We start from the raw sequence: 11,114 nt of genomic DNA, 5'->3' as shown, positions 1-11,114 counted from the left end.
GTTCAGGCAACAGGACCAGCACAGCACCATGTGCAAGCACTTGCAAATGTGCAGAGGTCAAGAATGGGTACATACAAAGCCTGAAGAGTTGTTATAAAACCAGGAATGGGGCGGGGGCGGAGGAAGGGAACTTGAGGAGGGGGACAGAAGACCCCAGTGCACATTAGACTGCATTATAAAAAAAAAAAAAAAAAAAAAAAAAAAACCAGTAACAATGAAAACAGGAAGACCAGTGAGGGTGGCGAAACCCTCACCAAGGCCAACAATTGCACAACACATCACTCCTTGAAGCACTTTTTCCCACCTGCTAAAACACTAAAAATTAAGAGTGTTTCAAGTTACTGGAGAATTTACCAGAACTTTCCCTTCTTGAAAAAGTTCCTTCGGGGTTTCTGTCAGAAATTCCATTTCTGTTCAGGAAAGAAAACTCCAAGGAATTTCAGGAGGGCTAGGGCAATGCCCAGAGTCACTCCCCTCTGTAAATACCCGTAAGCACTACATTGCAGCTTAGAGGAATTTTGGACATACAAGCATATGTGAAGGCACTGGCCTACAGTGTGGTCTAGGTGCTTGGAAAACAAATTCGGGGCCAAGGAGACGTGGCTCAAGAGGTTACTACAGGGTATGGCTCCTCTCTGGGTGGAGGAATTAGGAAGGAGAGGTTGAAAAGCCAGTAAAGAAACAGATACCAGGGTTATCTGAGGAAAGGAACAAATGAAGGATGAAACTGAACCAATTCCCACAGAGAGGACTCCCTTCTGGGTCCCTTATGGTCTCACTCTACCTTAGACTCGATAATACAACAGGTCCAGGAGTAAGCCACTAACTGGACAGGCCTGTACATATGTTAAAAGGGTAGACATGGAGCTGACACTATGGCTTAGCACATAATGCCACCACCTACAGAGCTGGCATGCCATATGGGGTTCAGATGGAGTCCTGACTGCTCCACTTCCGACCAAGCTTCCTACCACTGGCCTAGGAAAAGCAGTGAATGGTCTTTGGGCCTCTTTTACCCTTTTGGAAGACCCAGAAGAAGCTCCTGGCTCCTGACTGGTCCAGGTGTGGCCATTGCAGCCATATTGGGAGTAAATAAGTGGTTGAAAGATCACTCATTCTGTCTCTAATTCTGCCTTTGAAATACATAAATTCTTTAAAAAGTATGCACACATACAGTTTCCCCTGGTCCTCCTGTTGTGTCTCTGATGGGGAAGTTCAAGCACACCCTGCCATCTGTATGTTCAAGGCACATGCAGCACTGCACTGGCTCCCTCCATCCATCAGCCATGCACTGCACAAGGCTCTCTACGGACAGGAGCCTAGAAAGAGATAGCACGTCCTTGTTCAGACAGGGAACCTAACACACGTTACCTCTGTGGGTCCTGCAGGGGATTGTAATCTAACACACAACAAAGTCACGCACTCTGTGTGCCGTGTGTCCTGCAGCGTCTGGAAGGAAGAAGGACTGGCAGTGGGAACACGGGACTCTGTGGAAATAACCCCACCTCCTACCACAGTGGGCTATGCAGAGTAGGATGTAAGCTCAAGATGAGCGTTCCCCACCCTTCATGTAAATGTGACACTGACTTGGTATTTACATCTGCACATCCCTGAAATCAGTAATGTGCCAGCCATTACTGAAGGGTGATCCTTACTTACTTAGTAGAAACTACTCACACTTCACTTCCCATGAAAAGGTGATAGCAATAGCAATAGCACAGGCATTCAACACTTAGTTTTTGAATTAGACTAGATTTTAAATATCCTGAAGGACATAGAAAATGGCATTCTCTTTTCCTGAAACACAAAAGATGTGATTTTATTCATACATTAACAGTCCAGTAGCATCAACATACAGGATGCTATTTCTCATGGTTTAAACTGGAGGGAGTTTTGAACACTGAGTAGTGTGGTGACAAGAGCTGAGCTATTATAGCTGGGTGACCTTTCACATTTATAAAATGTATCCCCCAGGGCCTGGCACAATGGCTCAACTGGCTAATCCTCTGCCTGCAAGTGTCAGTATCCCAGATGGGTACTGGTTCGTGTCCTGAATGCTCTACTTCTCTTTTAGCTACCTGCTTGTGACCTGAAAGAGCAGCAAAGGATGGCATAAAGCCTTGGGACCCTGTACCTGTGTGGGAGACCTGGAGGCTCTTGGCTTTGGATCAGCTCAGCTCCAGCATTGTGACTACTTGGGGAGTGAACCAACACATGGAAGATCTTTCTGTCTCACCTTGTCTCTGTAAATCTGCCTTTTCCAATAAAAGTAAGTAAATATATATTTTCTTTTAAATTCACAATTAGTCCTTAGTCAACACCAGCCTCCTAAAGACTCAAAGATCTCAGCACAGGCCATCTTCAGCCACTGTGCCAATGGCCACATGCTTCAGCTCCACACAAAACGAGGCACAGCAGCTGGGAGTTATATTCTCCACGCCCTAGGAGGGTGATCCCATGGGCTCACGCAGTGAAGAGTTGGGCCACAGCCACCTGCTCCAGATGCTGCCGGTGGTCCTTGTGCGCTCCTGGTGCCAGGTGGCTCCTCCGATGCAAGGCGGCAAGATGGCTGCCATCCTTCAGTTATCACAGTACTGTACCTTTAGAATGGACAGCATCAGCACTGTGATAACTGAGCCAGGGCAGCCAGTCGATCAGGCTCCCCTTCTGGTAGCAGTCACACAGCCTGGAAGGTGGAGCAGCTGAAACAGTAAAAGCCCCAGGTGAATAACATTTTAGAAGCAAAGCTGAACACGGGGGTGATACGTTTTGGTGAGAATGGGCAACTATGCCATCAGGTTTTCACTTTACTAGGAAATCAAGCAGGCAATGAGTGTTGCAGCTCCATCTTTCCCAGGCCTGGCCCTACTCACCCGATTCCCTTGGCATCATCAGCGACTGACTGGGGTTTACAGAGGGAGTACTATGTTCCCAGACATCGGTGAGACGTTCAGGAAATGAAGGTAAACAAGACATGGTGTCTGTCCTCCACACACCCGCAGACAGAGCAACCACACTCCCCTTCTATCTGACGGCGCCTTCATTTGCTATGTGCTTTCTCGTTTGTCTTTCCTGAGTCTCTAAGGAGTTGGGGATGAATTATTCATTAACTCACCAAAAAAGTATTCTGGAAATAGGTTAGACATCATTTCCCATTTTATAGGCAGGAAAAGAAAACAAACAAACAACAACAACAAAACCCACCAAGGTGACTCATCTGAGCTCAAGGAATAAAGGTGTAGTGAACCCAGGCCGCAATCCAGGTCAAATGATTCAACCCAGCATCTCTTCTCCTGGCTCTCAAACTCCATCAACGGATCTTGGCTTACATACAGAATAGTTTTTCTGAAAACATCTACTGTTTTTGCTGGAGATAGGTAGGTTTCCTCAGCAACTGAGACTGCAGAGCAGGAACTGGTAAGGTTTCTATGCTCCAAGAAGAAATGCACATCGTCAGAAACGGCCCTCATGCTCTTGCTGAGAACTAAGAGTGCATGCAAAGCAGGGACACTGCATTTAGACAGCTGTGGGATGTTTCTCCCCACAGCCAGTGTCACCTCCACAGATACAGTGGTAAAAGAATCACTGACAACTTTTGGGATGCCTAGTCAAAAAAAAAAAAAAAAATTCTACATAGACCTATCACTTTCTCTGAAATTATCTGCACATCTGAGATGTGCCCTGAAGTCATTTCAGGAATGCCTCTTACTTTTAATAAAAGATATAAAAAGATTCTGAGATTGGCATTTGCATCAGCATATCAGCTTATTAAAATCAGGATTCCCTTGGGTTTTTTCCACATCAGTCCTGTGAGTGGAACTTGATGGATATTTGGGAAATAATTATGTTTTCAATTAGGCACTTGCTCAATTTCAGAGGCTCATTATATGCAGACTAGATATTAACACCATATTTCAAGTAAGTCAATGAATCAATTCTTTACGTCAGGAGAAGTCAAAATAATACAGATTACAACTGTGACCTTTCTCTTCAGAAAAATAATAAGGAACAACAACAACAAAAATCTCCCTACACATAAATTAAAAACATTCTCAAAAGTGCAAAAATATCTAAAAGTTGAAAAAGCCGTTACCAAGGTCTCAGCCAACTGATGTAATACAGACTTGAAACACGAGAGGGCAATGAAGAATTAAAAAAAAAAAAAACCATAGTTGGATCCTGTAACCTAAGGTTCCTGGAAATAGTTGCATATTTTCACTCAAATTATAAACAGCTGTTAAATGAACAAATCTGCTGCAATAACTTTAAAATATAAAATTTCAGGTAACAGGCCCTTCAAAAAAGAAAAAAGATGAATACCCCACACCAGCTAATCACAGGTTCAGTCTACTTTAGAAAAGATACTTACACTGAAATACAAACTACAGGCTGCAGCGGTGTGGAGACAGACACAGCGCCCTGATCGGCAAGCAGTACTGAACTATCATCCCTAAACACCGGGCAGCACTGTGACTGCAGGCCTCCAGATGAAGCGCAACAGGTGAACTCAGTGTGCAAGATGCAGTGCAGAGGTTAAAACCACTGTGTGAACGTCTCTGAAAACCACAGAACCACTCATTGTTTTGGTCACAATTAAGTAAAGCCTATTTCTTTTTCAACATGTTTTTTTCTCATCTCATTTTATTTCTACCTAAATCAGCAAAGAAATCAAAGTGCCCACCAAAAATAAAGGGTTAAGTATCATCATTCTGTGAAGTTTTTTACATTAAGACTCTCAGACTAATCTTCAAGCAGTTTAATAGCAAGACAGGTTCTAAGAACGGTATTTTAAAAATAATAGATGCATCAAAAATGTAATCTTTGTTTCTTCTTAGTAACTATTCTTTCTAAATGTGACTTTGAAAAAAAAAAACTAAACCAGAAGTATTCCTTTTTTGATAGATTTTTCTTTTACGGATTAGTTTGAACTTAAGACCCAGTGTCTGCAGATACACACACACTGAACTGCAAGAGGGAGGGAGGGAACGATGATGTAAAACGTTTCCCTCCAGACATCAAATTGACTAAATCCAGTTCTTCCATTAAAATAGAAAACAATTTTTTCATGATGCATGAAGCAACTGCAAGCCCAAAATTCAAGTATTTCTATAACACTAGCAGAACAAAGTTGTCGTTAAATAATGGGGGTTATATAGGTGCAAAAACCATAACATATTTGTCTTACCTATGAACAGCAAGTAAAAACATGATGAGTCTAAACCTCTCACTGCCATGCCTATTTACACATTACTGGAAAGGATCAGGAAGTCACAGTTGCCAGAAACACAAAATATTCAAAAATGCTTGTAAACTATTGTTTAGTTCAACTTAATCCACTGGGCTTAAAAAAAAAAGTGAGATTTTCCCCAGTATAAAAATCAGAATTTGCCCTACTGACATTATAAAATGTGCAACTCTGACCACACTGTGTTATTTAAAATGTGCTATAAGCAAAGGATGCTCAAATGTCAACTGAGGCATACAGAATTATGGCAACATGTTGCTATAGCTGAGGGCTTTTTTTTTTTTAACTTATTTATTTTTGAAAGGTAGAGTTAGAAAAAGAGATCTTCTAACCACTGGTTCACCTCTCCAATGGCTACAACAGCTAGGGCTGGGCCAGGCTAAAGCACTGAGCCAGGAACTCCTTCACGGTCTCCCATGTGGGTGGCACAGGCCCAACCACATGTACCATCTTCCACTACTTTCCCAGATGTATTAACAGGAAGTTGGAGCAGAAGAGGTGCAGTCAAGATTCATAACGGATGTCTGTGTGAAAGGACTGGCCCTTGTTTTTAAAAACTTATACCAAAGATTTATAAGGAAGCTGGAGTGAGATGGTAGAAATATTTTTCTGCTTCTTAAAAATGTTTATTTTGAGAAGCAGAGAAAGAGAGATATCCCATCTGTTGGTTTACTCTGCAATCACCCAATGTGGCTGGGATCTGGCAGGCCACCACCGCATTCAGGCCTCCCATGTGTTTGTCAGCAAGCCTATGATATGTACCATCACCACTGGGTCTGGATGAACAGGCAGCTGGAGTCGGAACCAGCAGCTGGATGTGGGGCAGCTTACCTCGTGTCTTACCAACTGACTATCTCCCATTCTTTCATTTTAAACTTCATTTATTTGCAAGGTGGAAACACACAGACACGTCTTCCATACCTTGATTCACTCCGCAGATGCCTGCAAGTGGGCTAGGCAGGCCAAAGCCAAGGGTCAGAAATTCAACCCTGGTCTCTCAGGTGGGCGGCAGGAACCTACGGATTTGTACCACCCTGCTGCCTCCCAAGGTGTGCTTTGGGGGAACACTGGATGGGACAGCAGATAGAAATAAAACCATGCACTGTGACATTGCATGCAGTGTCCAACCGTGGGACCCAATACCTACCCTGACTGCCTTTTTTAGGGAGAAAGAAACTTGCTGAGGAAAAAACCCTTAAGGATCACTACTGAATCCTGGATTCTCAAAGAACAGCCTTCCGCGGCAGTAACCAGAAAGGTGTGACAGCTGCACCTGCTTCAGCACTGCTTGAACTCTACACAGACAGCCTCATGCTGCATAAGACCAGTGATGAGGACAGAAAAAAAATCTATGAGGGCACTTCCAAAAGTTGGTAGAAGATGGAATTGGAAGCTTACACTGGTGCAAAAAAAAAAGCTTGTGAATTTTCAAGTGGAGCTTTCCATAACACACCCTTTTCATGAACTTTTGAACATTTATGGTATTCAAGGATCTCAAAAAAAAAAAGTTTGCATCCAAATAAGCTTGCCTTTGAGTCGCATTTTCCAGAAACGTTCAGAAGTACATTTGTATTTTAGAAGAGTTGCACACACAGAGACACGCAGACAGAAGAACAAGATTTGTCCTTCAGAATAACCAAGGATTTAAGTCTGAAAAGCTCCAGGAGACTACAGGCTTATGTACGAAGTGACCAGCCCGCATTTTCCATCACACAGCCCGTTCCTCTTCAAACTCGCCCTCAGCACACACTTCGGTACAACTGTGGACTCCACCCGTGGCACAAGTTTCTGATTTTCCGCAATGTGGCCTTTTCCTCCAGATTTTACAGTTTGTTCACAAGTCAGTCTTACTAAGTTCACCTCAGAATGGTACCATTTTAGAACAACCAGCCCAAAATAACCAACCAACCTCAAAAAGATCCACCCCAGACTAACAACACCCCCCTCCCAAATCTTGCCAGCCTCCAATTAATCCATGATTTTCTCATTACTGCGACACTGCCATTTAAAAACGACAGGCCTCAGATTTTCAAATTCCCTTTGCTGATGATTGCTGGGGTGACAGATCACTGACGTGCAATTCCAGACCTATGGGCTGTGGCCGCACCCGACAGACTCCACTCTTGTACAGAGCCCTCCAGCCTCTAAGCTTCCCCAGGCCTGCTCCTGGGAAGAGAACAAGCACACCCCTGCTTTCAACCCAGCCACGGTGGCACGGTGCTCGCTTCGTGTCATGTTGCACGCCTCAGCACCACTGATGTCTTGTTTGCTCAAGTCCAGCGCACACTTCCTAAACACAGAAACTTTTCTCCACATCTCTTACATTACGTCCTGGTCATTTCCACAACGTGCAAATACTGGATGAATTCCTGACTTCCCTCATTTCTCATGAAACCCCTTGAGAGGTTATCTGTGTAATGGGTCTGTGCCATCCCAGTCTCTGGTGGTGCCTACAGCCTTTGACCGTTTGTCAGCTATAAACAGAGGGACAGTGCTAAAAGGCCCCTAAATCCCTTCCAGGATAAGACAAAAACCCCTATGCACCCTGTCAGCACTGTGCTGTTTGTGCAGGGATGGGAGTCAGCAGTCTGGGGAGCCCCATTACCACCGAGGAGAGCCCTGCCTGATGGGAGGGGCGGCAAGCAAAAAAAGCTAGACCGAGGTGAATAACGAACGGCCAGCTGAGAAGACCACGGGTCACAACTGTTCCTGGGACAGTCTGGTGTCCTCAGGCAGAGCCGGTGTGTGGGGGCACCCCGTTTTTCCTGGCACATCCCTGCTAGCCAGTCCTTCCGGAACTCTGGGTGGGACACGGGTTCCCAAGCCAAAGTGCTCACAGCAAGCTCTAGTGGAATTCTCCTTGTCCTAGGAATACTGCAACTTTCCTGGGCTGCCCACACTTCTCCAAAGCACATGCCAGGGCAAACTGATTCACAGCCACCTCTTCTGAAATGAATCCACAGGCAGGAAGAAGTGATATATAAGCCAGAATTGTACGACAGAAATAGAATGCAAATGACACACGTAATTTAAAATTTTCTGGTGGTCACACTTCTAAAAAATAAACAGATGAAACTGACAAGAATCTTATACTTTACCCACTACTTACTAAATATTACGACTTCAACATAAAATCAACATAAACCTTTTCAATGCTATGTTTTCTCTCCTACCAAAGCTTCGAAAAATGGAAATCTACTTCACACTGTAACATATCCCAATTCCAACACTAGGTTTTCATTGCAAATACGTAGTCTGTGTTTAGATTTCACAACCTTCAGTTTACTAAGCAAGTGCATATGCTCCAGCATGTTTCCAATAATAAAACTCGGTTATCAATTTTTAAAGTGCCACAAAATGAAGAACGCAGTTCCTCACTCCCCTAGCCAGATGTCTTCTGATTGCTAGTGACATGTGGCCAGTGGCTCCCAAGCAGGGCACCCACAGACAATCCTGTGTGTTACCAGGATTCTTGGAAGCCTGAGCCAGACTATAACATGTTACCCTGTCGGGCACAAGTCCTTTGGCATCTACCAAGTGCTCAAATCATGTCGAGTATTTTCTGCCCTGCTTCTAACTTGCTGGTCCTGCAGTGGTGACCATTTCCTAAACAGCCTTTCCCCAAGCCGGAATAACCTTTAGCTTACAGAGAAGGGCACATGGCAATTCAGGGAGAGATGCACAGACGAACAGAGAGAGAGGGAGTTCACTCCCAAGGTAAAGATGGGACAGGCAGACACCCTTCCTTCTTGAGTCCAGGACATCAGTCACCCAGCAAAAGTTACAGTGGCCCTTTCAAAGGAGCTCTTCTGCTGACAAACTCCCAGCAGCCGTCAGCCAGCGGCCACCGCACCCTCAGGCTCCCCGCCTCTCTCCAGCTGCAGTTCCTACTGCGGAGTACATTCCAAGAGCCCCTCTTTCGAGTTATTTTTGCAACATGGCTTGTTAGTGCTGACCCATCAAAACACACAAGTCATGCAACCAACGAATCTTGAACCATCCTATTAATCATTCATCGGTCCAGGTACCCAAGCCTACCTGGAGAGGGGCTCTTGGGCAATACCCTGCAAGGGAGTATCCCTGCCCTCCCCAAAGCGCTCGCCCTTGTCCCCAGTGTCAAAGTTCACAGTGTTCCTCCCACTGCTGACTTAAAAGTTGATCTTTCACAGGAGCTGGATTCCTAAGGTAGTTCTATTTTGAGCCTTCTTCCTGTTCTGAAGCTAAAGTTGGAAAGGCTCGGGTGGTGATGTCATGGAAGGGAGATGCTGGCTTTCCCAGAAGGGTCTTTTCTGGAGACTCTGGGGACACAAATGGGGATAACTGAGTGTCTCCAAGGCTCCCCTCCTGTCCCTTTTTCCCTTTAGAATCCCAGCTAGCTAACAGCCCACACAAAAACAAGTTGCAGTCAGTAAGCAAACGAGTTTCCCATTTCACCAGTGAAAGGGCTCACGTTTGGGAAGAAGGGAAATATCCCCACTCTGGGGCGGAGGGGCCACCCCCTTCCCCATTCCAGCCTCCAACCTCTATGCCAGGGGTAAAGAGGTTGGGAAAACTGGCGGCTGCTAAGAGATTAGGCATCTAGCAGGCTTGGGCATTGGGATTCGCAGGACAGGGGCCTCGGGAACCGTTCTCTGGCCCGGGTTCCTCTTCCCTTTTGGAATGGTTCGACTTGGGGCTGGGTGTGCCTTCTGCTCCCAGCTCCCGAGGCGGGCTTGGCGCTGGAGAACCAAGAGGGGCCAGGGTGGAGCCCTGGGGAAGCAAGCCAGAGGCAGGCTGCTTCGGCCTGGTTCTGGGCTAAGCTTAAGAAGAAACGGGGGCTGTGGCGGGACAGCAGGTAGATTAGAAACACGGGGCGGGGGGGGGGGGGGGGGAAGAGAAAATTAAAAAACAAGCAACGCATTGGTGCTAGAAGCTCATTCGCTTAAAGCTCTGCATTGGCCGGCAGTGCGCACAAGTCCAAGGCAAAGAGAAAAATCCCAATACATCCTGGAGAACACAACTTTGCCGGGGCAAGGGCACAGCCAAGCGAATACTATCACCAGGCGAAAGCAGCACTCTGGGGCCACTGTCAGGATGGGATGGGGCGGAGGGTGCTAGCGGCGAGTCCCGGAGGGCAGGGGATTCCCTGGGTGCCCAAGCTCACCCCTCTTCCCGAGTGCGATTCAGCAGAGGTGTGGTCCTTCTCCAGGAGGGTGGCAGCTGGCGCGCGGGCAAGGCGGACTCCTCGCCTGGGAAGGCAGGGAGAAGGCCCAGGGTCGGAGCCGCAAGTCTCCTCCAAGTCCCCTCCCCTCTCCTCCTTGCAAACCGACGTGGTCCGGCATAAAAGGTAGCAGCGAAGACCGCCCCCCCCCCCAATAACGTCTCTAATAAAGAAACGGCCTCTCACGCCAACACAAAACTATGAGCTCCGCGTGATGGAAATAAACAGGTGAGCCCCGGGGAGAAGCCGGGAGACGACAGTGAGGGAGGGAAGGAGGAAGGGGGAGGCGTTCCCCAAACCGGCAGGGAAATAGAGGCTTCCCCGCCCTCCCTCTGCACTGCCTCCCTCTCTCCCTCTTTGCCCGGAGAAACTGTGTGGCAGGGTGCGAACTAAAAACGCCACCCCGCCTGAGCCCCTCGCCGCCCCGCGACTACTCGCTCTCCTACCCCAGGGTCCAGCGTCCCGGTCTCGTGGCTGTGCCCGGGTCCCGGGCCGCCGCGCGGGGCTCGCCCTAACCCCTGGCCGTCGCCGCCACCACCGCCACCACCGCGGGGACTCCGGTCTTCCTCTATCTCCTCCCTCCCTCCTCCTCCTCCTGCGTCGCCTCCTCCTCCTCACAGACTCCTCCCGCCGGATCCTTCATGTAAACAACATCCAGGCTCTATTTAC

At 47.0% G+C, this 11,114-nt stretch overlaps 1 long non-coding RNA gene across 1 annotated transcript; it reads right to left on the bottom strand.

Annotated features, from left to right (window-relative positions):
* Window positions 1–1,152: 1,152 nt before the first annotated feature.
* Window positions 1,153–10,885, bottom strand: LOC121155223. The gene is made up of 2 exons (XR_005883642.1): window positions 10,389–10,885; window positions 1,153–2,702 (listed from the first exon to the last, which is right to left on the bottom strand). It is a non-coding gene; the product is annotated as an uncharacterized LOC121155223 (long non-coding RNA).
* Window positions 10,886–11,114: the final 229 nt, after the last annotated feature.

This window comes from Ochotona curzoniae, unplaced genomic scaffold (assembly GCF_017591425.1).
Source record: "Ochotona curzoniae isolate NIBS_2020 unplaced genomic scaffold, NIBS_Ocur_1.0 contig_291, whole genome shotgun sequence".
NCBI lineage: Eukaryota > Metazoa > Chordata > Mammalia > Lagomorpha > Ochotonidae > Ochotona > Ochotona curzoniae.
This window is presented reverse-complemented; position numbering and strand designations above follow the sequence as displayed.